Here is a 26,628-nt window from a genome sequence, read left to right on the forward strand (position 1 = left end):
CCATCCCTATTTCTAACCCTACTCAGTCCCATGTTTGGCACATGCTCACACCACCTTAAAAACATCAGTGTATTTCCTGCACGTGTGAATAATGTCATCATTTCACGTGACTAAAGCGTCTCTCAGATGGTGTAAACTTGTGGTATCCTGTTGTTTTTTTCCTCTCTGCGTGCCCACAGGTGTTGAGTAGTGATTATATAAAGACCTGAGTGTGCTGCAGACTCCTCACCTCATCCATCATGAATAAGACTCTGCTCCTGGTTCTGTTGGGTCTGCAGGTTCTGCTGCTCGTCTCAGCTTTCCCCTCCCAAGATGCCACTCTCATGGCAATGGATGATCCACAGCTGCGAGCGTCCAGGGTGCAGGTGAGAAGAAATAATCCAGCTGTTATTTTTAAGATTATAAATCCTACAAGTGCAGTGATGTTTATTTCCTCTGTTTCAGCCTAAACTCATCGGGAAAAGAAGGCCTAAATTGCCTCCCTGTTTCAGAAGACTAGGAGGGTGTAGCTCTTTGAAACCGGTGAGTTTTTAACACTTTTATCTTATTTCTCTCTATCTAAACAAGAATTATTCTTTAAAATGTTCAAATGAATAATTTTGACATCGATAACTGTCAATTCTCTTTCATTGTGCTTCATTTTTACCCCAAAGTCTCCTGGTAAACCATCGCCTAAGCCTTCAAAAGTGGAGCTGAGCGCAGTGAGGATCTGACACGAGTTTGCATCTTTAACTTCATCAAAACTTCCTGTAAAACTATCAGAAAAATGATTTGGGGTCAAATTTGTTGCTTTAAAGTGATCAGAAATTAAAATAAAATCATTCACTGCATGTTGCCTCGACTTGTCTTGATACTTATTGACATCTTTGTGCACTTATTCATAGAACTTAGATCTCAAATTCTACATTTATGGTTTATCACGCCACCATAAAGGTGGTTAGATGCACACACACTGTTACAGATCCCAGTAAGTGTTTAAAAATTCTGCCATGAGACCAAAAAGATCACTATTTCAACATCAAGAGGCGGTTTGGAGATTTCTGGATTAATTTCTCACGGTTTCATAATCCTGGTTGAGTTTCCTCATGTTTGAGAGAAGAGGAAGAGCTCTGATTTGATGATGTCAACACTCAAATACCATGTAATAATAATAATAATAATAATAACTTTATTTATATAGCACCTTTTAAAAACACAAGTTTACAAAGTGCTTTAACATAAACATAAACGTAAGCACACACAAAAAAAAATAAAAATAAATAAATAAAAATAAAAATAAATAAATAAAACCAAGCACAAAAACAAAACACACAGTGTATGTATTAACAAAAACAAAAATAAAAAACCTTCCACTTTATCATCCTGATAATTAATTTAAACCACATAAATCCCATCTCAAACTTACTCCAAATCAACTAATCCAGCATGTGCACTGCTTGAGTTTTTTGAGTGTACAAAGGGAAGAATCAGATCAGTTTGTGTCAGATGTTTTTGACTTTGCTGCCACGTTTTGGACGGTTTAAAGGGGAGATAATCAAGATACTGGAGGAAACAAGGCTGTGGTTTTATACTGCAACGATTCCTCCGACAACGTTATGAAACAGCTGTTGTGTAACAGACTCATCATCAGTTGTTTCTCATTAAGCTGCACGCACTGCAAAAACTGAGATCTTATCAAGTGTTTTTGTCTTATTTTAAGTAAGAGTTGTTTTATTACACTTGATATGAGCCATGTTCATGTGATCAGTCCAGAAAATTGTCTTGTTTCAAGTCGTTTAAAGACAAAAAATGAGGTCTGAATTGCTTATAATAGGTAAAAAATAATTGAATGTGGGAACAAGAAAAAATGCCAGAAAATTTGCTTGAAACTAGAATAATGTCTTAAGTAAGTAACTTTACTCTTGTTCTATTGGCAGTTTTTCTTTTTTTACTTGTTAAAAGCAATTCAGTCCTCATTTTTGTTTTTAAACAACTTGAAACAAGATATTTTCCTGGAATGGTCAGGTGAATGTGGCTCAATTTGAGTCTAAAAGACATTTTCTGCTAAAAACAAGACAAAAACACTTGGTAAGATTTTAGTTTTTTTGCAGTGTAGCAAAGGTTCAAATGAGACAACACTTTATGTACAGACAGGCCAAACTTCAAACACTTCAAACACTGTCAAACACTGTCAAAAGGTAAGATTTATATCACATCACAGCAAACAGTGTCAGAGTAAAGCTCTCCGTGTAGGAAGTCGAGTGTTTCTGCTCTCAGCGTCTGAAACCCAAACACAACATTTCATTTGTGTAAACTGAAACGAGATACGGAGCTCTGGTGTTTATGATAAGACTGACAAACATTTATCTGAACTCTCTGATGTTGTTTAATTAACAAAACTGAAAAAACATGATACCAGTTTAGTTTAGTATAGTTGAGTTGGTCTTTATTTCATTCATATTGTCATATTGTATGTATAATACGAAAATAAAAAATCTCAAAAGAATAAAACAAAAATGAACCAGAGGAACAAAATTCCACACACAGGCTCTTGTTAAGTCACTGTTTGCTTCAACACCAGACCAGCATCGTCCACCCACAACCTTCATATGTGCAGAAAGACATTGTTGTTGCAATAAGTGGTATTGATAAAAAAGTTGGGTTCCTGTATTTTAAAAACTTAAGTGTTGATAGCAGGTTTATAATAAGCTTGCTTTTGGAATACTCTGAAGATTCTGTGCCACTAATGCCTTATAGCAGGGACAGATTATGTCATGGCCCTCTATGATGGACTTAAACTGGACTAAGGATAGGGGTGCCAGTATATACTTGTGGGTAGGTCAAAGGCCCGATGAGGGTCACCCTTGAGCCGAAGGCCCGGGTTGATTCCAAGCTGCGACCCTGTTTCCTGCTCAAACCACTGTCTTATCCTGTCCAAATAGTAGCGTGTAAAACCAGGAAAAAGAAAAAAAAAACTTTAAAAGACTTTACCGTAGAGGAGATAACTAATGAACTCTTCCCCTCAATATATTTTACAATCCCCCCATGAAATACACAAGAACGACAGCAGTCAATCATCGTTAAATGTGATGTAAAGCCTCGTTTTTAACCTCTTATAACTAATGAAAACGAAACTTCTCAGAAAAAGACTTGAATACAAAGCAGCCAAATAATATCTTCATATCACCACAACAATCGGATGTGAGAAACATTTCTACGAGGTGTATTTATTTTTTTAAAGTTTGACCACAGCCCATCTGGAATGACTGGGGAGATGGAGTTTTTGACCTATACTGCAGCCTGTCACCAGGGGGAGCAGTTTTTTTGTGACGACCTCACTGCCCAGCAAGTGGTATGGTATGTACTGATCCAACATTTGAAGTCCTGATACCTGGGCTTTGGAATTAGCCAAAACACCCAATCTAATAGCAGTTTCAATGTAAACAATCTGTATTCTGAAATATTAGGATTAGACTCAGAAAGATGTTTTTGTAACTTTAAGCTTTTCTAACTTGAGTGAAACAAGATAGATCTGCCTGATGGACTGATCTATTGCCACTGATATCTGATCTAGCTTTTAGAATCTATAGCAGGCTCATAGCAGATACCAGGATCTGATCAGAGCTTATATTCTGACACTTCTGTCTCAGAAAATGAAAATGAACACGGAGAAAGATACAGACGTAATTGGTGGATGTCAAGCCAAAGCCTGTATCAGCCACCGTACTTACTTATCTTGCAAATTGTTGCCAGATATCATGAATTTCTTTGGCCCAAATACTGTGAGGTTGAATTCTGATTCTGTGACAAGTCCAGAGAAAGTAAGGCCAACAAAACCAACTCCGACCAATCAGATTTGAGTGTTTAAAGGAAAGCAGCTTCAGCATTTGGACTGTAAACTTTCCTAAACACTTCAGGCAAAAGAAAAAAAAATGTTTGGATGTGATGAAATATTCAAAATAAGTGTAGTCAGCTGAATTGATGGAGAAGACAAAGAGGTAAACAAAGAGAAAAAACTGTGGTGTGCTTTGTTGTTGTGTTTTATACGTCTTACTTCTTCTTGTTGTTTTGTCATCTTTGTTGTGTTCCTCTTTCTTTGTTCTCACGGAAATGGTTGGTGAAGCCGACACCCTGGCATGTTGTCAAATCACTGCAAACATCTGAGAATTAAGTAACAAAGAAACTGTAATCACTTACTGTCATGGGAGGCCACAGCTCTGTTACAACATTTATTATTTCACTGTCTGATAGGCGAAACACTGTCCCATCAGACGTCTTTTTGATGATGTAAAGTTGCGGTATGTTCGCGTTTCTTCCTCTTAATGTGCGTGCAGGTGTTGAGGTGTAAGGTTTATAAAGACCTGATTGTCTCAGACTCTTTACTTCCTCAGCCATGGACAAAACTGTGCTGCTGGTTGTGTTGGGTCTGCAGGCTCTGCTGCTCATCTCCAGCTTTACTTCTACTGATGCAGCCACTCTGGTGATGGATGATCAGAAAACACCGCATGATGCACCACAGGTACATCTTTATTTATTCAATTTAACAATAACTGGGTGAAAGGTGGTTTTCTGTGTTTATAAGAGATTAATTGTTTCATTCTCAGCAGGAAATTAGTGACAACCAGCCAAAGCCGAAACATCGGATCAGAGGAGGCTGCTCCTGGAAAATCGGAGGATGTGGCCCCTTTGTTAAGGTGAGCTTGGTCTCCATCACCTCAGGGTGCTGAGTGACAGAAAACAGACCAATGATGGGTTAGTTTGCTCAGATTTGAATAACAGAAAATTTCTCCATCTTTCTGTTTAGCCAACTCCTACTGAGCCGACCAACTGAAATCTCAGGACAGCATTTGAACCAAGCCCATGCGAAGTGCCCAAACTGCAGTCCTTTGAGCGTCCACTAGAGGGTGGCTGCAGAAACTCCAGAAAGTACAAACACAAGAGGTCAAATAGCTTGCTAGCTTTAATAAACATGTTAACAGCTTGCTTCAAAAAAGTTTGTCTGTGTGGCTCATTTTTTCTGCTTGAGGGTGATTTAAAAAAAAAAAAAGTTATTTATTTCTGAAGTAATTGAACTTGTGTGACGTCATGAAGACCACATCCTAAATAACAGAGCCCATAATTTGAGCATGATGGAAACAACCAGCTTCACTAGTTTTTGTTGCTTTTACAGAACCAATGTATAGATCAGAAAATTTGACATAATAAACTGTATGTTGTAATCTAAGTTAACGTGGTAAAAAGTGATTTGTCTTGTGATTCTTTCTCTAAATCGACTTAAACTACCAAACACACACATTTCTCAGTGTACGCACATTTTACTGTGGATTCTTTTAATTCTGCTCATGTCTGCTTTTGTTTTTTTCTTTTTTACATGTTATATTTTTAACAAAATTCAAAAACTTTTCACAGTTTGTAGCTCTAAAGTTATGTAATGTTTTTCCTCTCGTTTTGTTTTTATTGATATGATCATCACGTGTCCGACCAACGTGGGACTGCAGAGGAGGAAGCAGATAAATGAGATTAACATACCAGAGGTCTAAATGATGGTTTAATTAGCCTCTGATTAAACAAACAGTTTGTAAATCAGCGTGTACGTGACCTATCTAACATCTGTGGAGACGCAGTGTGTTGTCTGTAAGTATATAAGGAGCTGAGTTTCTGACCTGCATCAAACTCTTCTGATCATCATGGAGAGAGCTGTGCTGCTGCTCGTGTTGGGTCTGCAGGTTTTCCTGCTCGTCTCAAGCTTCACCTCTGCTGACGGAGCCACTGTGGGGACGGATGGAGCATATTCACCTGAAGGGGTAAGGAAACGCTGAAGGTGTAGGATGGACGAAGTGGGTAATATTTAGTTTAAAGCTCCTGTGAGGAGTTTTAATTGGCTATGAAATTATGGAAACTATGGAAATTAACAAAGAAGCCTCAGAGTCATTGGTTTTAAACCGGTCTGGCCTCTGGACCCACCATCACCCCTCAATGACAGCTGTGACCATAATTATGAAAGTTTTCAACTTATCAAACTTACTTAATGAAAAAAACATGAAAAATAAAACAAAAAAAAAACAAAAAAAACAAACAGGTTCAATGGTGAGCAAAGTAAGTCAGATACTCAAGGGTGAAAAAATGACTAGGGATGGGTACCAAATTAGCTACTTTTATAGGTACCCACCGAATTCTGTCAAAAGTTCTGGGTACTGATTCATGTAAAATCAAAAGGTCCCATGTTTAGGTACCTAAACGTATCTTTGTGACTGTAAGAGTGGAAGAGTAGGCAATTTTCCATGCTGGACATGAATAGGGATGGGTACCTTTACATGTGAAATGATACGGTACCAATGCCCGGTACCTTGCAATCGGTATCTGTACTCAACGGTACCAATTTTCGGTACTTTTTTGTGTTTATGAGGTAAAAAATATCAATTTGTTTAATAAAAAAATATAAAAAAATTTCAATTTCAAATATTCTTCAACAGATAACCTAGCAGTGCTGCGTTCATGTCCATCATGGAAAATCACCTACTCTTCCACTCCCTCACGGTCACAAGGATGCATTTAGGTACCTAATCATGGTACCATTTGATTTTATGTTAATCGGTACCCGGTACTTCTGGCAGAATTCGGTCGGTACCTATAAAAGTATCTAATTCGGTACCCATCCCTAGACATGAACACAGCATTGCGGGGTTATACGTTGAAGAATAAATATGTTAAATTAAAAATGTTTTATTATTAAACAAATTGATATTTTTAAATCACATTAGCACAAAAAAATTACCGAAAATTGCTCCTGTTGAGTACGGGTAGCGATTGCCAGGTGCCATGCATCTGTTCCGTATCATTTCAAATGTGCAAAGTACCAATCCCTAAAAATGACCTTTCACGGCCTTTAGCTTTATTTTGATTAAAATCAAAATGTGTATTTTAGGGACAAAAGGTTTCAAAAATAACTAAAATAACACGAAATATATAAGTCCAACTCCTGAGATCTAATTTCAAAGAGGCTTAAAAATTTGTAGCTTTGGCAACAACATGATGTAACAAACACTGTACTATTCAAACTATTCAATCACTTCACAATCCGTAACACACATTTTTAACAGACTCAGCTGGTGTTTCTATGCAAAGTACAGAAAATGAGAAAAGTGAAAGTACTGAAGAGTATTTTAAAAAAGACTTAAATTATGTAGCTTTAGCAAAGATTGACAATCTAAAAAATCGTTTTAATCTACAAACTCAAAGATTTCAATGTCTCTGTTGCCAAGGCAAAGATACTCACTCACATGCTGCACCAGAACTTGGAGAAGTTTACTTCTATGAATTTCTTTTTCGGCTCCAGCAGCTGACTCTTCGTTCCTTTGCAACACGATGACTCAGTGTTGAATCCAAAGGGGTCACCAGAGAAGATCCTGGAGTCCTTTGGGGCCGTAGGTTAGAAATCACCCCTCTAACTTGTGTCCATTAGTCCTATAAAGTAGAAAATCTGCTGTTAACAAAAATGTGACAGCAAAACATATTTTTCATAGACCACATTTGTATACTTTCTAAACTAAAATCTAAACATTAATGGATGAAACACAAAAATACAATCCTCAAAATGTGAATTTGAGGAGCCGTGTCACCAAGTGTTACAGGCACTAGCCCCACCTTCCCCTTCAAAATAAAAGCACAGGACTTTACACAGACGATCAGACTTTTTCCGAGACCCACTTTTGGGTCTTAAACAACTGCTCTAAGTGACATACACAAGTAGATTGGTAACCATGATTATGAATTAGTACCCCAGATACGTTTTTGATTCCCATACTAAACTGTAATTCAGGGATTTTTACCAAATAAGTTTTAGTTTTGTAGCTAAAAGAAATTAACTGTGAGTAAAATGGTTTTCCTTGTGGATACAGATAAGAAGAGAAGGGCTCAGAGGAAATTACAGACTTAGAAGGAGACCAACAAGATGTCTTGGTCCACCTCCACCTCCTCCTCCACCTTCTGGGTAAGAAACGAGTTTATTTTACAGGTGCAGTAACAAGCAAAAGATCATTGTATTTTTCTTAATTTCTTTGTACCCCCATCATTTTGTCTTCGTCTCTGTCTCCAGACCAGACTCAGCCTCCTCTTTCAGGAGAGATGGGGTGAGTGATTCATTTATTAATTAGGCTTTTTATCATCTTATCAGCTTATATGGCTGCTATAAAAAGGAGTTAAACCAGTCAGGACCTGGTTGTCTTATTTCAGAGTTTGTTGACATTATGAGTCGATCTCTTATTGTGGCTCATAATGTCACGTGTCATGTGATTTTCTTCAGGATGAAATGAGCGTACGAGGCATCAGAGGATATCCAGGACACAAATTTACATCAAACTGCAGCGGGAGACACGGAGCATGTGGAATGCCAGGATTCCTTGTTACCAAGGGTTCAAAGTAAGAAATCTAACCTTAAGGAAAGAAGTTACCCTCATCATTTTATGACAAAATATAAATATAAATGAAAATAATCTATAGAATAGAATAGAATAGAATAGAATAGAATAGAATAGAACTTTATTGTCATTGTAACAAGTACAACAAAATTGAAGTCACAGCAGCAATCAAGAAAACAAAAGTAAGAAAGTGAATAAAAAGTGCAAAAAGCTCCATAAGAAAATAGATGCTGACAGCTTGTCCATCATTGTCCAGTTCAGCCAGCCTCCACCTCCACAGGGTCCAGGACTGAGCTTCTTCAGCAGTCTGTTCAGTCTCTGTCTCCTGGATCCTGTCTGCTCACAGCAGGTGGAGTTCCTCCAATGTAGCATTGGTGTCTGGTGTTAGCTCCGTTAGCCATGTCTGTGAATAGCATGATGCTACTCTGCCCTCTGGTATTCCCTCTGTTGCTGGGTTAGCATAGCTAGCTCGTCCATCTTATTGGAGATAGATCTTACGTTCCCAATAACGATGGATCGAAGGACAGGTCCATGTCGTCACTTCTTAGCTCACACCTGAGAACCAGCACGTCGTCCTCACCTCCTTCTCCTTAGCTTGTGGGGAAACATCAGGCTTTGCACTGGTTAGCACTGACATGCTACAGGCTGCTAACAGCTGAGTTCACATGTAAACAATGCAGCCATGGTTACATGTTGGATCTCCAGACAAACACAGGAGAAAAAGTTGTAAAAATATCGCTGAAGACACAAAAAGTTTGGTGTCCATGACCAACAAATGAGCCAAACAAAGTAATGATCCACTCCAAACACAAAGATTATAAAAAAGAGATTAAAAGATTACAAGAAACTGACAAAGAAAAGAGAGCTACTGCAACAGGCAGCTACTTGGGCAGCACCTAGCAACGAAAAACAAAACAAAAAAAAAGCAGACGCTTTTGTCCAAAGTAACATACAACACAAGCAAGAATTTACACAGAAGGGAAAACCTAGTTAGTGCGGCAAAGCACATCAGGTTATTTGGCTGCCACAATTAACCACCATTAATCGCTGCAACAATTTAATTCAACTTTCAACAACATTCAGTGATCAGTGCTGAATATTCACTAAGAGCTGGGTTTGAGACTTTCTGACTCATTCTGCCCCTGAGCACAAAGAGGAGAAGGCTCAGCTTCAGTGCCGAAGTGTTCCTGAACAGATGAGTCTTCAGACATATGAACCATGAAACAACTCTGTAACCCGATCATTTCTGTCTTCCTCTTCTTTCCCAGGCCGGATTACATAGACGATGTGGTCACTCCTGAACCAAACTATAACTGGTGATGGCGCTACTGAAGAATCAGGCCGACTAATCTCCTTTAACTTCTGATCATGTAACCTCAGCTGTTTGCTGTTTTGGAAGAAATGTCTCCTTAAAATGAGGCTTGCTACAAGTCAATGTGTCTTAACTCTATCGTCTGTCTATCACTAGTCTACAACTTTTGTAAAAACCCCAATAAAACCACACACTGTCTAAAAAAACCTGAAGCCAGAATCTTGGGTTGATTTTTTACTCATCCTTTTTACCCACCGCACTTATTTCCCAGCTAGAGATCAGTATTAAATGAAAATGACAATGACACCAAGATGCAACCTCCAGTCTCAGACTATGAGACAACACTGAAGTGCTAAAATCTGCTGTTTCTCCAGTGTCTGGTTGAGTCTGGCTCTGGAAGTACCATAAGTCACATACACACCAAGCAGAAATTACTCTATTTACAGCCTGGTACAAAAACTGTCTCCTGTCTGAATCGCTAACTTCACTATCAGCACACACTGTACAGGGGTTGAATTTTTTCTAACTCGGCGGCTCAGAGGATATTAAGATTACAAGCTCGCCCAATCAGAGGCACAGCTCAGGTCACGTGACCGTCAGGTGCCCTATAACTGTGCACGAAGCCTTTGCCACTACCAATATGGCCGTGATGGCTGATCTGCTTCACTTTCCGTCTCAGAAACAGACGGGTGACATCTGGAGACTATGGGTGCTTCTCAAAGCTCCAAAGTTCCATCCACGCCTCCTCCACTCGCCTCCTCCACTTGCGTCTTAGTCCCGCCCACCAGAGATGCATGCCAGAGACGCGAGGAAACGAAGAGAGGAGAGAGGAGACGAGGAGGTTCATTTTATGAGCATTGAGATGTCCTCTCCTCCGAAGCGTCACATAACGTCAGTCTTGTAGTGATGGCGGCGTCACAGCTGGATCAACCGGTCTGAACGCACGGGAGAAACTAAATTAAGGAAAATAATGTAAACAACAGGGCGCTCGACCACGGAAAATTATTTTTCACTTTTAGATCAGTTTAACATGAATATGTTCATGAATGAACAAGAAAAATGTCACGTTTTCCCAGGCCCAGATTGATAGTTTTTAATTCTTATATTGGGGCCACTTTGTGTTCATAAATAATGTGTTTATTCTGCTATAAGCACTGCTTAGCGCACTGGTGGGACAGGAGGAGAGAGAAGTGGAGCTGTCTGCAGCGGTGCCTTTCATCCATTACGCGCACGCAGAGGGACAGAGGTGAAACTGTTGCTGTATCAGCCAATAATTGCATGATCTCACACCCATCACTGATAAAACAACAGTTTGCTACTCTATGAAAATGGCGTGGTTATGTGTTATTTTTAAAGGCATTATTGAACTGGCTCGAGTGGGCCAGTGGAGTGCGCAGTCAGCTGACCCGGAGCCTTTCAGTTTCACTTTAAGCCTTGTTGTCTGCTGTCCGGTCTCTGGGGCTCTTTCTAATTGTCTGTTGTCATCCTCAGTGAGAATGAATGTTGTAATCATCCAGATAAATATCAAACATGTTTGAAAATTATCGGGGCGGCTCCGACGAGTCAGTGAGACGATCGTGGGGCTAAAGATTCATCTGTTAACCGCTCACACTAGAAGATAATCTTTGCCGAACGTCGGGGCTGATTTTAGTCCACGACCAGATTTCTTCCCTGATTGTCGGGAGGACCGAATGTGGGTTAAATCGGGGCGAGAATCCTGAAGTGCGGGCGAGGCTTTACACTTAAACAGCTTATCTTGCTCCATGGAGCTCACGTTTCCCACATGTGGACAGCTGACGCTTTGTAGCCGGCTCCGATACGTCACAAGGGGGCGTGTCTGTCAGTGAAAAGACTTCCGCGAAGCCAGCACTTGTGTTTCCTCGATTATGCCTCCTCCAGCTCAGTCTCCTCTCTCCTCTCTCCTCTCTCCTCCGAGCACATTTGGCGCTTTGGAATGTCCTCCAATATGGCTGCTCACAAAGTACTTCCGGTGTCGCGGAGGAGAGAGGAGATAGGAGACTGCATTTTGGCACATTGGGAAGCACCCTATGTCCATGTTTTATACAGTCTGAATAAGATATGTTTGACACATGAAGAGGCATCAGTAGAAGGATTTATTAAAAAGAACTATTTATATGTCTTCAAGCAGCATGACATGAAGATAGAGGATGATTTTAGTTTTTTATTTTCTCTCATTAAATGATCTCTGAGGGGAAAACATTGATTCACTGACAGGATAAGACATGTTATCTCACCCTGCTCAGCACAAAAAGGTAAGGGAGTTTATGTTTGGTGGATCATTTTCTTATTCTAACAATGCTTCTTGGAAATAAATCTTGTACAGTTGGAAAGCTTTTTTATTTCTCTTTTGAATGGAACAACATTTGTAAGAAACATGTGTTTGTGTGATAAGCAGCAGAGCTGAGTACTTGGGTAAAATTTGCAGAAATATTTGCCAAATCTTCTCTGCCAATGCTAAACAGCTGATTCGGCCACTGACTCGTGTTTGGATGACTGGTTGATGGAAATCTGAAGACATAAATTCAACAACTTATCCTGGTCTGCTCTTCAAGACTCGTGTAAAACTGGATTATTTTGTTAGTTCTTTTAAAGCTTGGATTAAGGATCATCTGATGAGCTTGTGCACGTACTGCTGAACTCAGCTTATTTAGTGATTGATGAAATGTCTCCGTCTCACTTTCTATTCTGTCTTGCTCTTCATGGGAAACTTTTGATGCTTCTCTCTTGGCCAGGACTTCCTCTTAAAAGATTTTGCAACTCAGTGGGAATATTCCTGGTAACTGGATACTACCTGGTACTCAGGCTGGTTAAAAGTCAGGATCATTAAAACAACTTCCCTCTCAGCTCTGAGAGCAACTTCAGGAAGTTAAAATCAGGATGTTTCTGAAGAAATTTGGTGACCTGACGTGTGAAACACCAGGGATAATAATGTGAAAACATTTCTACTTAATTACTTTGTTTTTTCGGAAGTGTCAGAATTCTTGTGTACGTGATCTCACAGGATTCCTGTTTTTTTGCTTCCTCTTTTTCTACATAAAAACTCTGTGTGTGCAGGGAGAGCGTTAAAAAGCAGACCTGTGTTTGACCCTCCATCGAGCTCTGCAGACCGTCAGAGATGAAGAGAAATGTGCTGCTGCTGGTTTTCTGTCTGCAGGTTTTCCTGCTCCTCTCAGCCTTCACTTCTACTGACGGAGCCGCTCTGAGGAGAGACACCAGAAAACGCCCACCTCAACAGGTGAGAAAAAATCAATTAAAACATGAGGAGAAATGATGAGAATGATGAAAAAGTGGCTTTTCTACTGTCATCACTTTCAGATATAGTAAAACTCTTACCAGAGTCAAAGCTGCTTTATGATGAAGCTTTATTGGTTTATTACGGCTTTAACCAGCTGATCTCTGCTCCCCTCGATACCTCCAATGTTAATATGCCTGATTATTCACTCTGATGAGCTGCAGTCTGAAGGAAGATCCACAGATTTTGTTTCTTTGGGGGGATTTAAATTCAACAAGTTGTGTAAAATCACTTCTTTATTTTGTTACAGACGCAACGGAGAAATGGACAAAATGTAAGGAGGATTCCCCCAAATTGTACCTCCAACTTTGGCGGGAGACCAGGAGGAGGCAGTACAATGGGAGGCAGACCAGTGGGAGGCAGACCAGTGGGAGGCAGACCAGTGGGACGCAAGCCAAGAGGAGGTGAATTGGTAAGATAGAGATAGTTCACTGTTTATTTCTTTCTGTTTTTATCAACAGAGTTATGAAGAATCTACATAAGCGTGGCACAAAAAGTGAGGCCATGTTTGGTAGATCATACTTATACATAAGTATGTGGGTTGCATCCATGAAAAATTTACCAAATCCCCTCCTTTCATGCCAACCAACTGATTCTGCCTCTGGTGTTCTTGTTTATCCTTTTTGTTCATTAATGATATACTGATGTTTCTTTTTAAATGTACCCACAGTGATATTTTGTCTTCTCTCTCCTTTTTAAAGGGTCTCATGTCTGTTTGAAATGTGGAACAGCAACTGACAGCTCTCAACCATCACATTTCTACTTCACCACTTCTCCTCCTCTTCATGTTCTTCAAAGGAGCAGCAGAGCCGATCCTGGGAACTAGCTTTCTGAGCTAATGCTGCACATGTGATCACATTTAATGAGACTGAAAACTGATGAAAGATACTTTCTACTCTCTGATTTGAACTCTGTATCTAAATTAATTTATCGGCTTTACCTGATCACTGAGACGATGTGGTCACGACTCCTGATCCAAACTATAACTGGTGATGGTGCCACTGAAGAATCAGTCTGAGTAATCTCCTTTAACTTCTGATTATGTAACTTGCGGTCCTTTCCTCTGCTGTTTGCTGTTTTGGAAGAAATGTCTCCTTAAAATGATGATTACTACAAGTTAATGTATCATAACTCTATCATCTGTCTATCACTAGTCTACGACTTTTTTTGTATAAACCCCAATAAAACCACACACTGTCTAAAACTCTGAAGCCAGAATCTTGGTTTGTTTTTTTACTCATCTTTTTTTCATTACACTTATTTCTCAGCCACAGATCAGGATTAAATAACAATGAGGCATGTTTTACACATGAAGAGGCATCAGTAGAGGGATTTTCCAAGATAAACTATTTTTTATGTCTTCAAGCAAGTCTTAGTAGCATGTGGAAGAGCCTTAAACACCAAGAAGCATTGTTATGGCAAAAAAATAAAATACCAATCACAAATTTCTTTTCCTTCTGAGCTAAGTTTATTTAGCATGACCACCAGGTAGCGCTAGCATGTGTTTGAACATCCCTCGCTGTGTTGAAATTTTCTCTCCATGTTATCTATCTGAAAGTTTTTTGTTTTTTTTTTAAATTGTCAACAGGAAGAGATGAAAAAATAAAAAGTACACACACTGAATGTGCTGTAACTCCTCTCTGTGGATTAATTTGATATGTTTGGTTTGATCAGGTTGTTTTGCCTTTCTCTAGTCAGAGTCGTTTCCAAGGGGTCTGCACCAATCAGACCAACCAACATGCTCTCTTGGCCAGGACTCCCTCATTAAAAAGATTTTGCAACTCAATGTGAATTTAACAGCTTAAATAAAGTTTGAAACAAAAAAATAAAACAAAATAAAAAACAACTTAGGCTTATTGAAACAACTTCCCTCTCAGCTCTGAGAGCAACTTTGGGAAGTTACAAGCAGGATGTTTCTGAAGAAATTTGGTAAGGTGAAGTGCGAAATACCAGGTGTAATGATGTGAAACATTTCTACTTAAATACTTTGTTTTTTCTGAAGTGTCACAGAATTCTTGTGTATGTGAACTCACAGGATTCCTGTTTTTTGCTTCCTCTTTTTCTGCATAAAAACTCTGTGTGTGCAGGGAGAGCGTTAAAAAACAGACCTGTGTTTGACCCTCCATCGAGCTGTGCAGACCGTCAGAGATGAAGAGAAATGTGCTGCTGCTGGTTTTCTGTCTGCAGGTTTTCCTGCTCCTCTCAGCCTTCACTTCTACTGACGGAGCCACTCTGAGGAGAGACGATCTACGCCCACCTAATTGGGTGAGAAAAAAACAATTAAAACATGATGATGTAAATATGTCTGGTTACTCACTCTGATGAGCTCCAGTCTGGAGGAACATCCACAGATTTTGTTTCTTGGGGGATTTAAATTCAACAATTTAAGGAAAATTGCTCTTTTATTTTGTTACAGAGGCAATGGAGAAATGGACAAAGAGTAATGAGAATTCCCCCAAAATGTACATCACATTTTTGCGGGAGACTAGGGGGAGGCAGACCAGTAGGACGCATACCACCAGATAGAATACCAGCAGGAGGCAGACCAGGAGGACGCAGACCAGGAGGGGGTGGATTGGTAAGTTTAGAGATAGTTCAGTGTTTGTTTCTTTCTGTTTTAGCAACAGAGTTTTTAAGAATCTACATAAGCTTCTTCTTTTTTTTTTTTTAATAATAATGCTTATTAAAAATAGATATTCCTTTTAAATGGAGCCACATTTGTAAGGTACATGTATTACAGCAGAGCTAAGTATGTGGAAAAACTCACCCATGTTGTTTTCCATCCACAAACTACACTAGCAGTGCCTACTATTTTGGCCAAAATTCAGTCTGTAGTAGGTAGTATGCAAAAACTTGCAAAATCTGCAGTATACTAAAAATCCCTGGATGTCCTACTGATCCAGAAAAATTTCTCAGTATGCAACGGACCAGTCTACATGGCATACTGGCTGTTTTCAAAACCGCTTACTACATGTGAATGTAGCATGTAGTATGTAGTATACTACCTACTGCTTTTGCTTGTAGTATGAATGTTCTGTTGAGTCTGTTTAGTAGTATACTACCCTGGTTTCCAGTCTGGGAAGGTGGAGCTACAGATGATGTTGGGTTTTTTGCCTTTACTATAAATATACAAAACAAGCAATTGGCAGATCTTTAAACAGGATCACCATTCTTGATTTCTGATCTTACTCCAAAAGTTATATTGTTTACTGAAAATGAATCTGAAAGGGATTTTTTTTTTCTACAGCTGATGTAAAAACCACTTCTATATGATCGACGTATGGTTTAAAAAGGTAATTATTTGTTAATATGGGCTAATGAATTTGTAGGAGTAAACACCTCTTTTACGACTGGAAGTGACAGGATTTATTGGTGTTTGTTCTCATCACTCCACTCCTATCTCACAGATCATCCAATGGTGTTGTTGTTGTGTTGTAATTATCATGCTGATTAATTCCAGTAGATGGCAGTAATTCACCAAAACCTGCCACCGCATAGACAAACAGCGTGAGCGCCGTGCATTGTGGGAAACAGAATGCCAGATAGACTGGTCTGTTACACACTGAGAAATTTTCCTGGAACATTAATACATCAGGGGATTTTTGGCTTACTGCAGATTTTGCAACTTTTTGCATACTTCCTATAACAGACTGAATTTCAGCCAAAATAGCGGGCACTGCTGGTGTAGTAGGCCGTTTGGTAAACAGCCGTTGTTTCCCACAATGGATGGGGCTAATGCTGTTTGTGTATGCCAGGGTTGGCCAACCTGCGACTCACGAGCCATATGTGGCTCTTTGATCCATTCACTATTGTTATGAGTAGTGGTGTACCAATCAATCTAAATTATTGATATGTTGATGTTGTGATCAGTATTGATCAATACTTGGTTGATGAGAATGATACTTAAGTTTCAGTTTCTTTTCTCGACTTGCATATGTGCTCATAGCTATCTAGATAGATAGATAGATAGATAGATAGATAGATAGATAGATAGATAGATAGATAGATAGATAGATAGATAGATAGATAGATAGATAGATAGATAGATAGATAGATAGATAGATAGATAGGTGGAACTTTGTCTCTTCTGCAGTAAAAACAGAAACTTGTCTTAGACAATAAATGTCAATTCAAAATTTGGAAGTGTATTGATTTTCATCTTGTGTCCTTTCGTTTATGTTCAAGAGGAAGTGTGTTTTTGATGTGGCTCTTTGTAGTACCACGGTATTTTTTGTGGCTCGTGGTCTCTGACTGGTTGGCCACCCCTGGTCTATGTGGACAGCAGGTTTGGTAAACTACCGCTATCTACTGGTATGAGTCAGCATTGTAACTACAATATAAGAACATTGACATTAGGATATCTGTGAGATAAGAGTGAAGTAAAGTGGCGAAAAAGAAACCCTGGAAAATCTTGTCATTTCTAGTTGTAGAAGGGGTGTTTACTTCTAAAAATGTATTAAAGCCAATATAAACTGATATATATATATTTTTAACCATATTTGGATTATATGGATGTAGCATTCATTAAAAATATACTGACTTTTCTTTTCTGAACATACACACAGTAATATTTTGTCTTCTCTCTCCTTTTTAAAGGGTCTCGTGTCTGTTTGAAATGTGGAACAGCAACTGACAGCTCTCAACCATCACATTTCTACTTCACCACTTCTCCTCCTCTTCATGTTCTTCAAAGGAGCAGCAGAGCCGATCCTGGGAACTAGCTTTCTGAGCTAATGCTACACATGTGATCACATTTATTGAGACTGAAAACGAATTGAACCGGACAGCTTGATGTTGTGTATCACTAAGCTACATGAAATCAACCATAAAGTTAAAACAATTCATTTATGCTCCCTGTTTTTACTTCAATGGTCCTTCAAATTAATCAAAGAAAGCAGATCATCACATCTGGTCTCCTTAAAATGATGCTTGCTACAAGTCACTGTATCCTAACTCTATTGTCTGTCTATCACTAGTCAACAACTTTTGTGTAAACCCCAATAAAACCACACACTGTCTAAAAACACTGAAGCAAGAATCTTGGTTTGTTTTTTTAACTCATCCTTTTTTTCCATCACACTTATTTTCCCAGCTAGAGATCAGGATTTGATGAAAATGACAATGAGACCAAGCTGCAACCTCCAGTCTCAGAATATGAGACAATACTGAAGTGCTAAAATCTGCTGTTTCTCCAGTGTCTGGTTGAGGCTGGCTCCAGAAGTACAGGAAGTCACAAACACACCAAGCAGAAATTAACCTATTTACAGCCTGGTACAGAAAAAAAAACCCTGTCTGAATCACTAGCTTTACTATCAGCACACACTGTACGGGGTGAATTTTTTATAACTCGGCGGTTTAGAGGATATCAAGATCATAAATTGCCCAATCAGAAGCACAGCTCAGGTCACGTGACCGTCAGGTGCCCTATAATTTTGCACGAAGCCTTTGCCACTACCAATATGGCCATGATGGCCGATCTGCTTCACTTTCCGTCTCAGAAACAGACAGGTGACATCTGGAGACTACGTGTTGTTTTATACAGTCTGAATGAGACATGTTTTACACATGAAGAGGCATCAGTAGAGGGATTTTCTGAAAACAACCATTTATATGTCTTCAAGCAACATGATAGAGCACAATTTTCCTTTTTTATTTTCTCTCGTTAAATGATCTCTGAGGGGAAAACTTTGATTCACTGACGGGATAAGACATGTTTCTCACCCTGCTCAGCACAACAAGGTAAGGGAGTTTGTGTTTGGTGGATCATTTCCTTATTCTAACAATCCTTCTTGTAATAAATCTCGTACAGTTAGAAAGCTTGAAATCTGAAGACATAAATTCAACAAAGAGGAGTCTCAGTAGCATGTGGAAGAGCCTTAAATGGATCTCAAACTGTTAAAGATTTATCACCAAAAAGCATTGTTACAACAAAAAAATATAATCTACCAAACACAAATTTCTTTTCCTTCTGAGCCAAGTTTATTTAGCATGACCACCAGGTAACTTTAGCATATGTTTTAACATCCCTCACTTTTAATTTAATCCTGATCTCTAGCTGGGAAAATAAGTGTGATGAAAACAACTATGAGTAAAAAATCAACCTAAGATTCTGGCTTCATTTTTTTTAGACTGTGTGGTTTTATTGGGGTTTATACAAAAGTTGTAGAGTAATGACAGACAGACAATAGAGTTCTGATACATTGACTTGTAGCAATCATCACTTTAAGGAGACATTTCTTCCAAAACAACAAACAGCAGAGGAAAGGACCGCAAGTTACATGATCAGAAGTCATGACCACATCGTCTCAGTGATCAGGTAAAGCCGATAAATAACACCAGATACAAAGTTCAAATCAGGGAGTAGACGAGAACTGAATTGAAATCCTCAATTTAAACAACTTTTTATCTTTCATCAGTTTTCAGTCTCATTAAATGTGATCACATGTGCAGCATTAGCTCAGAAAGCTTGTTCCCAGGATCGGCTCTGCTGCTCCTTTGAAGAACATGAAGAAAAGGAAAAGGAGAAGTGGTGAAGTAGAAATGTGATGGCTGAGAGCTGTCAGTTGCTGTTCCACATTTCAGACAGACATGAGACCCTTTAAAAAGGAGAGAGAAGACAAAATATTTCTGTGGGTACGTTTAGAAAGAACAAAACAGAAAGAAATAAACCTGAACTATCCCTAAACTTACCAATTCACCTCCTCCTGGGACTGCCTCCTCCTGGTCTCCCGCAAAACCTTGCTGTACAATTTGGGGGAATCCTCCTTACATTTTGTCCATTTCTCTGTTGCAACTGCAATAAAAGAAAGAAGTGATTTATCGTCAAATTGTAGGTTATCAAGAAGAGCAAAGATCAGCTGGTTAAAGCCGTAATAAATCAATAAAACTTCTTCTTAAGCAGCTTTGACTTGGGTTAGAGTTTATTATCTCTGGAAGTGATGGCAGTAGAAAAGCCACTTTCTCATCATTTCTCATCATTTCTCATCATGTTTTAATTGATTTTTTCTCACCTGATGGGGTGGGCGTTGATCGTCTCTCCTCAGAGTGGCTCCGTCAGTAGAAGTGAAGGCTGAGAGGAGCAGGAAAACCTGCAGACAGAAAACCAGCAGCAGCACGTTTCTCTTCATCTCTGACGGTCTGCAGAGCTCGATGGAGGATCAAACACAGGTCTGCTTTTTAATGCTCTCCCTGCACACACTGAGTTTTTATGCAGAAAAAGAGGAAGCAAAATAACAGGAATCCTGGGAATTCATATACACAAGAATTCTGTGACATTAACAAATTTATTAAGCATTCCCAAGAAATGTTTTCACATTATTATCCCTGGTATTTCACGTCAGGTCACCAAATTTCTACAGAAACATCCTGCTTGTAACTTCCTGAAGTTGCTCTCAGAGCTGAGAGGGAAGTTGTTTCAGTAATCCTGATTTTCAGCAAGCCTGAGTAATGTTTAATTTAATTCAATTTTTGATTTCAAGGAAATACTCCCACTGAGTTGCAAAATCTCTTTTATGAGGAAGTCCTGGCCAAGAGGGAAGCATCAAAAGTTTCCCATGAAGAGCAAGACAGAATAGAAAGTGAGACGGAGACATTACATTAATCACTAAATAAGCAGAGATCAGCAGTAAATTGGCACAAGCTCATCAGATGATCCTTAATCCAAGATTTAAATTAATAACGTACAAAATAATCCAGTTTTAGACGAGACTTGTCGCCGAGACCAGGATGAAGGAGCAAGAACACTTAAAACACTTTGACGAAAGATTCAAGATTCACACACTCTCACACTCATTCAGTGGGGAAAATAAGTATTGAACGCGTCAACTTTTTTCTCATCACATTTATTTCCAAAGATGCAATTCAAACAAAATTTCTACCAGACATTGGTATTAACTCAAATAATCCACACGTGAAAAGAAATCACAACGTTCAGGTCCATAAATAATGATTATGTGGAATTAAGTACAATAACACAGGAAAAAAGTATGGAACACGCTAACTGAGACTCATCTAACAATTAGTGGAGAAGCCTTTGTTTGCAATGACAGCTTCCAGAAGCTTCTTGTATGTTTGAACTAATGGCCCACACTGCTCAGGTGTGATTTTGGCCCATTCCTCTGCACAGATTGTCTTTAAATCTGGAATATTCTTTGGTGCCCTCTGGTGAACCCTTTTCTTTAGTTCTATCCACAAATGTTCAGTTGGATTGAAGTCAGGTGATTGACTAGGCCATTCTGACAGATTGATTTTCTTTTTTTGAAACCATTTGAGAGTCAACTTTGCCATGTGCTTTGGATCGTTGTCCTGCTGGAAGGTCCAGCAACGTCTCATCTTCATCATCCTGGTGGATGGCAGCAGATTCATATCAAGAATTTCCCCATACATGGCTCCATTCATTGCTCTGTCAATTATATGAAGTTTGTCAACACCATGAGATGAGAAACAACCCCATGCCATGATGCTTCCACCTCCAAACTTCACTGTTGGTGTAGTGTTTTTTGGCTGATGTGCAGAGCCATTCCTCCTCCAAACATGGTCTGTAGTATGACAGCCCAAAAGTTCAGTTTTGGTCTCATCTGACCAGACAACATTCTCCCAGTATTCTACAGGCTTGTCAAGATGCTGTTTAGCAAACTTTAAACCAGCTTCAACATGCCTTTTCTTGATGAATGGAGTCTTGCGGGCTGAGCGTCCATAGTGGCCATGGTGGTGGAGTGTATTGCCTAGTGTTTTCTCTGTAACAATTGTACCTGCTGCCTCCAAGTCTTTCTGGAGCACTTTCAGGGTGGTCCTTGGCTCGTTGAGTCCTCTTCTGACTATCTTTCTGACTCCCTGGTCAGAAATCTTGCAAGGAGCTCCTGTGCGTGGCCTGTTGATGGTAAGGTGGTGCTTCTTCCACTTGTGAATAATGGCCCCAACGGTGCTGACTGGAATATTCAGGTGCTTTGATATAAGTCCGTAACCAGTTCCATTCTGATGCTGAGAAACAATCAGGTTGTGAATGTCTTCAGAGAGCTCTTTGCCTTTACCCATCATGAGGTGTGTGGTATTTAACTGCTTGGTGAAAAAACAACCTTTTTTATAGGACCATCAATTTGCTCTAGCCCAGCTGATGTTGGTTTGCACTAATTAGAAGTTCAAGTAATAATAATTACTGACAGATTTCAGGTGGTATGGTGCATTTCCTTGCCAAAGTATACAGCCTTTCCATGGTGTGTTCAATACGTTTTTTCCTGTTATTAAACTTAATTCCACATAATCATTATTTATGGACCTGAACGTTGTGATTTCTTTTCATGTGTGGATTATTTGAGTTAATACCAACGTCTGGTAGAAATTTTGTTTGAATTGCAGCTTTGGAAATAAATATGATGAGAAAAAGTTGACGCGGTCAGTACTTATTTTCCCCACTGTAAACAATTAAGACAAAAAAGGTAAAAATCACCTGTTATATAAAACAATCTAGTAAAATTGATCAGACAGTAAGATATGATAAATAAAACTACGGTAATCAAGTGATTGTGGCAAAATTTATCGAAAGTAAAGATACTATAAAATCATATGATTTTGCACCTAGAAAGATGATAAATGAATGAATTAATAAATACTGTTAAGGAATCAAATGGCTTGAGGATTTGTGCTTTTCTGGACCCTGCGTGTTCTGGTTTTAAAAAGCATAAATAAGACAGTGGATCATTTAATACGACCTTACCCAAGATTTGCGTTGCCTGGTGGTTATACTAAATAATCTTGATGAGTCAAATACCAGCAATAATAATGTGAAAACATTTCTTGGGATTGCTTAATAGATTTGTTTTTCTGATGTGTCACAGAATTCTTGAGTATATGAACTCACAGGATTCCTGTTTTTTGCTTCCTCTTTTTCTGCATAAAAACTGGGAGAACATCAGCAGACCTGTGTTTGACCCTCAATCGAGCTCTGCAGACCGTCAGAGATGAAGAGAAATGTGCTGCTGCTGGTTTTCTGTCTGCAGGTTTTCCTGCTCCATTCAGCCTTCACTTCGACTGACAGAGCCACACTGAAAGAAGATCAACGCCCACCTGATCAGGTGAGAAAAAAACAATTAAAACATGAGGAGAATGATGAGAAAGTGTCTTTTCTACTGTCATCACTTTCAGATATAATAAAACTCTTACCAGAGTCAAAGCTGGGTAATAATAAAGTTTTATTGGTTTATTACAGCTTTAACCAGCTGAACTCTGCTCCCTTGATACCTCTATTGTAAATATGTCTGGTTACTCACTCTGATGAGCTGCAGTCTGGAGGAACATCCACAGATTTTGTTTCTTTGGGGGATTTGAGTTCAACAATTTGAGGAAAAATCACTTCTTTGTTTTGTTACAGATGCAACATGGAAATGAACAAAAAGAAACGATCGTTCCTCGTAATTGTACATCCAACTTTTGCGGGAGACCAGGAGGAGGCAGACCAGTGATCCGCAGACAACCGAGAAGCATACCAGTTGGAGGCAGACCAGTGGGAGGAAGACCAATTGGAGGCAGACCAATTGGAGGTAGACGAGTGGGAGGCAGACCAATAGGAGGCAGACGAGCGGGAGGCAGACCAATAGGAGGCAGACCAATAGGAGGCAGACCAGTGGGAGGCAGACCAATTGGAGGCAGACCAGTTGGAGGCAGACCAATAGGAGGCAGACCAGTGGGGGCAAACCAGTGGGAGGATGACCAGTGGGAGGAAGACCAGTGGGTGTAGACCAGGAGGAGGTGAATTGGTAAGTTCAGAGAATATCTCTGTTTGTTTTAGCTATAGAGTTTTTAAGGATCTACATAAACTTGGCACAAAAAGTTTTTTTTTGTAATAATCTTGAAAATAGATATTTCTTTTAAATGGAGCCACATTTGTAAGGAACGTGTATTTTTGGGATAAGCAGCAGAGCTAAGTATGTGGGTTGCACTCATGAAAAATTTTCTCCTTCCATGCCAACCAGCTGATTCTGCCTCTGACTCTTGTTTGGTGTTGTCCTTACTTTTTATGCAATTTTTATGGCTCTATCGAATGGTGAGGGCTAACATCAGCATTTTATATCGCTCATTGTTTAGTTGTCAGATCCTGGTAGTTGTAAAAACAACTGTGCTGAACTTTGAGCGGACAATCTTTTTGACTATTCTTTTCTAAACACACCCACAGTGATGTTTTGTCTTCTCTCTCCTTTTTAAAGGGTCTCATGTCTGTCTGAAATGTGGAACAGCAACTGACAGCTCTCAACCATCACATTTCTACTTCACCACTTCTCCTCCTCTTCATGTTCTTCAAAGGAGCAGCAGAGACGATCCTGGGAACTAGCTTTCTGAGCTAATGCTGCACATGTGGTTGCATTTAATGAGACTGAAAACTAACAAAAGATAAAAAGTTGTTAAAAATAATGATTCTGGACTCATGTTTTAAAGCTTCTGACAGTTTACTGTAACCTTGCTTCACTCTGCAATAGTTAGCTTTGAGTGCTCTGTCAAAGTAGGGGTGTCTTGCTTTTTTAAGTCTTTATTCTGCCCCTCTTGTCCCTCTACATGATTTGCAACTAAAAATCCCCTTTTCCTCTCACTGGTGTTTTTAAAAACATTTATTTCAGCCTCTGTTTGCAAAGGTTAATTTTAAGCTGCTGTCCCTTTAAAACTGCTGCTCCACAAACCCCTTTCCCCCTGATTGGCCAGCCCTCTGGAGGCGGGGCTATGAGCAGACCATGGTGTCACATTTTAGGCCCAAACCCTCAAATGTGTCATGAGCCATTTAGGAGATTATTATATGATGTCCTCATTACCTCACCAAGTCTGGTTTAGATCTCAAAGATCTCATAATTTTTCTAGAAAAGACCATTTTGATCAGTTTACAGATTCTGAGACGTCTACAACATATGAATATGCAGAGGTTTGAAAATCCAATCCATATTTAAAATATGGGACAGAAAAATTCTCCTCCTAAATTAAATGATGACATGAAGTGAAACATCTCTAAGAAGTTATATTTTCCTTTTTTGTTTTTTTCTGACTTGAGACTATTTTTCTATCAACTTGAGGATTTTGGGTTAGATCAGGAGAAAGCTACAAGGACTCACATTGATATGATAGAATTTGAAGCATAAACCAAATATTTTTTTTTAATCCATAGCAGAGATATCAGTAAGAGAAGTCATGTCAGGTGAAAATGGACTCTTAACATGTTTTAGCGTTTCCTTGTGTCTGCTATCATAGATTCTTGTAGACTCTTCACACAACAACTGAAAGCAGGAAATGCATGTGTAAAAAAGGCAGATGCTATTGCTCTGATGAGAAAGGGAAGGAATGACTTTTCAATTCTCTCAATTAAAGTTTACACATACAAAAAGATTATTAAGAAATGTTTCATCATTCTAGTTTCTGTTGTATCTGCAACTAAGTGAACCAGCTAGCACAGCGCAAGTTAGCTAAAAATGCCTCACGGGTTCAGAGGAGGAAAAAAGAACACAGAGCATAGTAAACACATATTTTTTTGTTCACTTCTGTTGTATTATAATGAGAGCTTGGTGTTTTAATGGTTTACAAAAGAACAGCAAACCTCAAAAACAATTAGCAATTATTTAAGGGAGCTACACAGCCTAGCTAGCTAGGTTAGTAAAACCACCTTACTCTCAGTCTGCACACTTAAATAACTACAACACACACATTTCTCAGTGTATGTGCACATTTTACTGTGGAAAACACTGAAAAGCTATGAAGGATTAGTAGAGTAGTTTATTTTTTGAACCTTTCGGCTATTCTTTTTTTTTGTCCAACTACATTTTCAGTTCTGTGCAACTTTTAAGCTTAGGAGCTACATTTTTGAGTCACCATCATGCATACAATACAATTTATGCTATCTAAAGACATCAACTTGAACTAGCAGACAGGCTAAAGCGCAGAAATTAGACTTACAGACAATCCCGAGTGTACCTCTTAGCCCTTTGTTTTGCACATACACGTCTAGTGAAGGAGTGTCCCAATTCTCCGTAAGGTTAAGGAGAAGGGGCACAAAGCCACGGAAATGAAGACAAACCAGGACCTCAATGAAAGGCAAGTATTGAAACTGAAAATAAAGAAAAAGAAGAAGAGTTTACCATGAAATACTGTGCCTGCTGGCAAGATGGCAGAGCGAAGTAAGTACACAAATGTAGGTAATTATTCATAATTATTATCATAGAAAAGATACTCATGTTTTACCAATTACCAAATCCTTTGCTGATCCTTGTAAATATAAGCCATGTTTTGAATTGTTGGTTGTATTTTAGAATAATTAATTTTAACTATCTAGCTAACGCTGCTATAGCAACAGCTGTATCTAATGATAGCTATGACAATGTCGAGTAGGGGATTCCTGAATTATTGGGGGGCTGCAGTTTCAGGACCACATTTCTGGAATTCTAAAGTTTTGTGACAGTGCCACCTATAATTGTGGAATTGTATAACCGCTGACCACATTTCTGAGAGGGAATTCACGAAAGATGGTTGACGATGGTCATTTAGTATCTATTTCTGTTACAACTATTACAAACTTCTTGTTTGCTAGCTGAAGTGTGAGTAGTTATTTTGTTAAAAAGTAAGATTGTTCTGACCTGGAA

General features: G+C 39.0%; 1 protein-coding gene and 2 long non-coding RNA genes across 3 annotated transcripts in view; all 3 read left to right on the plus strand.

The window, feature by feature from the left end:
• LOC141803941 (apolipoprotein D-like) overlaps nt 1-26,628 on the plus strand; it is a 337,954-nt gene that overhangs the window by 85,205 nt on the left and 226,121 nt on the right. The window lies entirely within an intron of this gene.
• On the plus strand, nt 15,107-18,040 carry LOC141804726 (uncharacterized). The gene is made up of 3 exons (XR_012599651.1): nt 15,107-15,286; nt 15,438-15,599; nt 17,618-18,040. It is a non-coding gene; the product is annotated as an uncharacterized LOC141804726 (long non-coding RNA).
• On the plus strand, nt 22,952-24,930 carry LOC141804763 (uncharacterized). The gene is made up of 3 exons (XR_012599654.1): nt 22,952-23,091; nt 23,388-23,772; nt 24,220-24,930. It is a non-coding gene; the product is annotated as an uncharacterized LOC141804763 (long non-coding RNA).

The sequence above is a fragment of the Halichoeres trimaculatus genome, unplaced genomic scaffold (assembly GCF_033239565.1).
Source record: "Halichoeres trimaculatus isolate MK-OKI-2021-1 unplaced genomic scaffold, fHalTri1.1 fHalTri1_scaffold_15, whole genome shotgun sequence".
In the NCBI taxonomy this organism is placed as follows: Eukaryota; Metazoa; Chordata; class Actinopteri; order Labriformes; family Labridae; genus Halichoeres; species Halichoeres trimaculatus.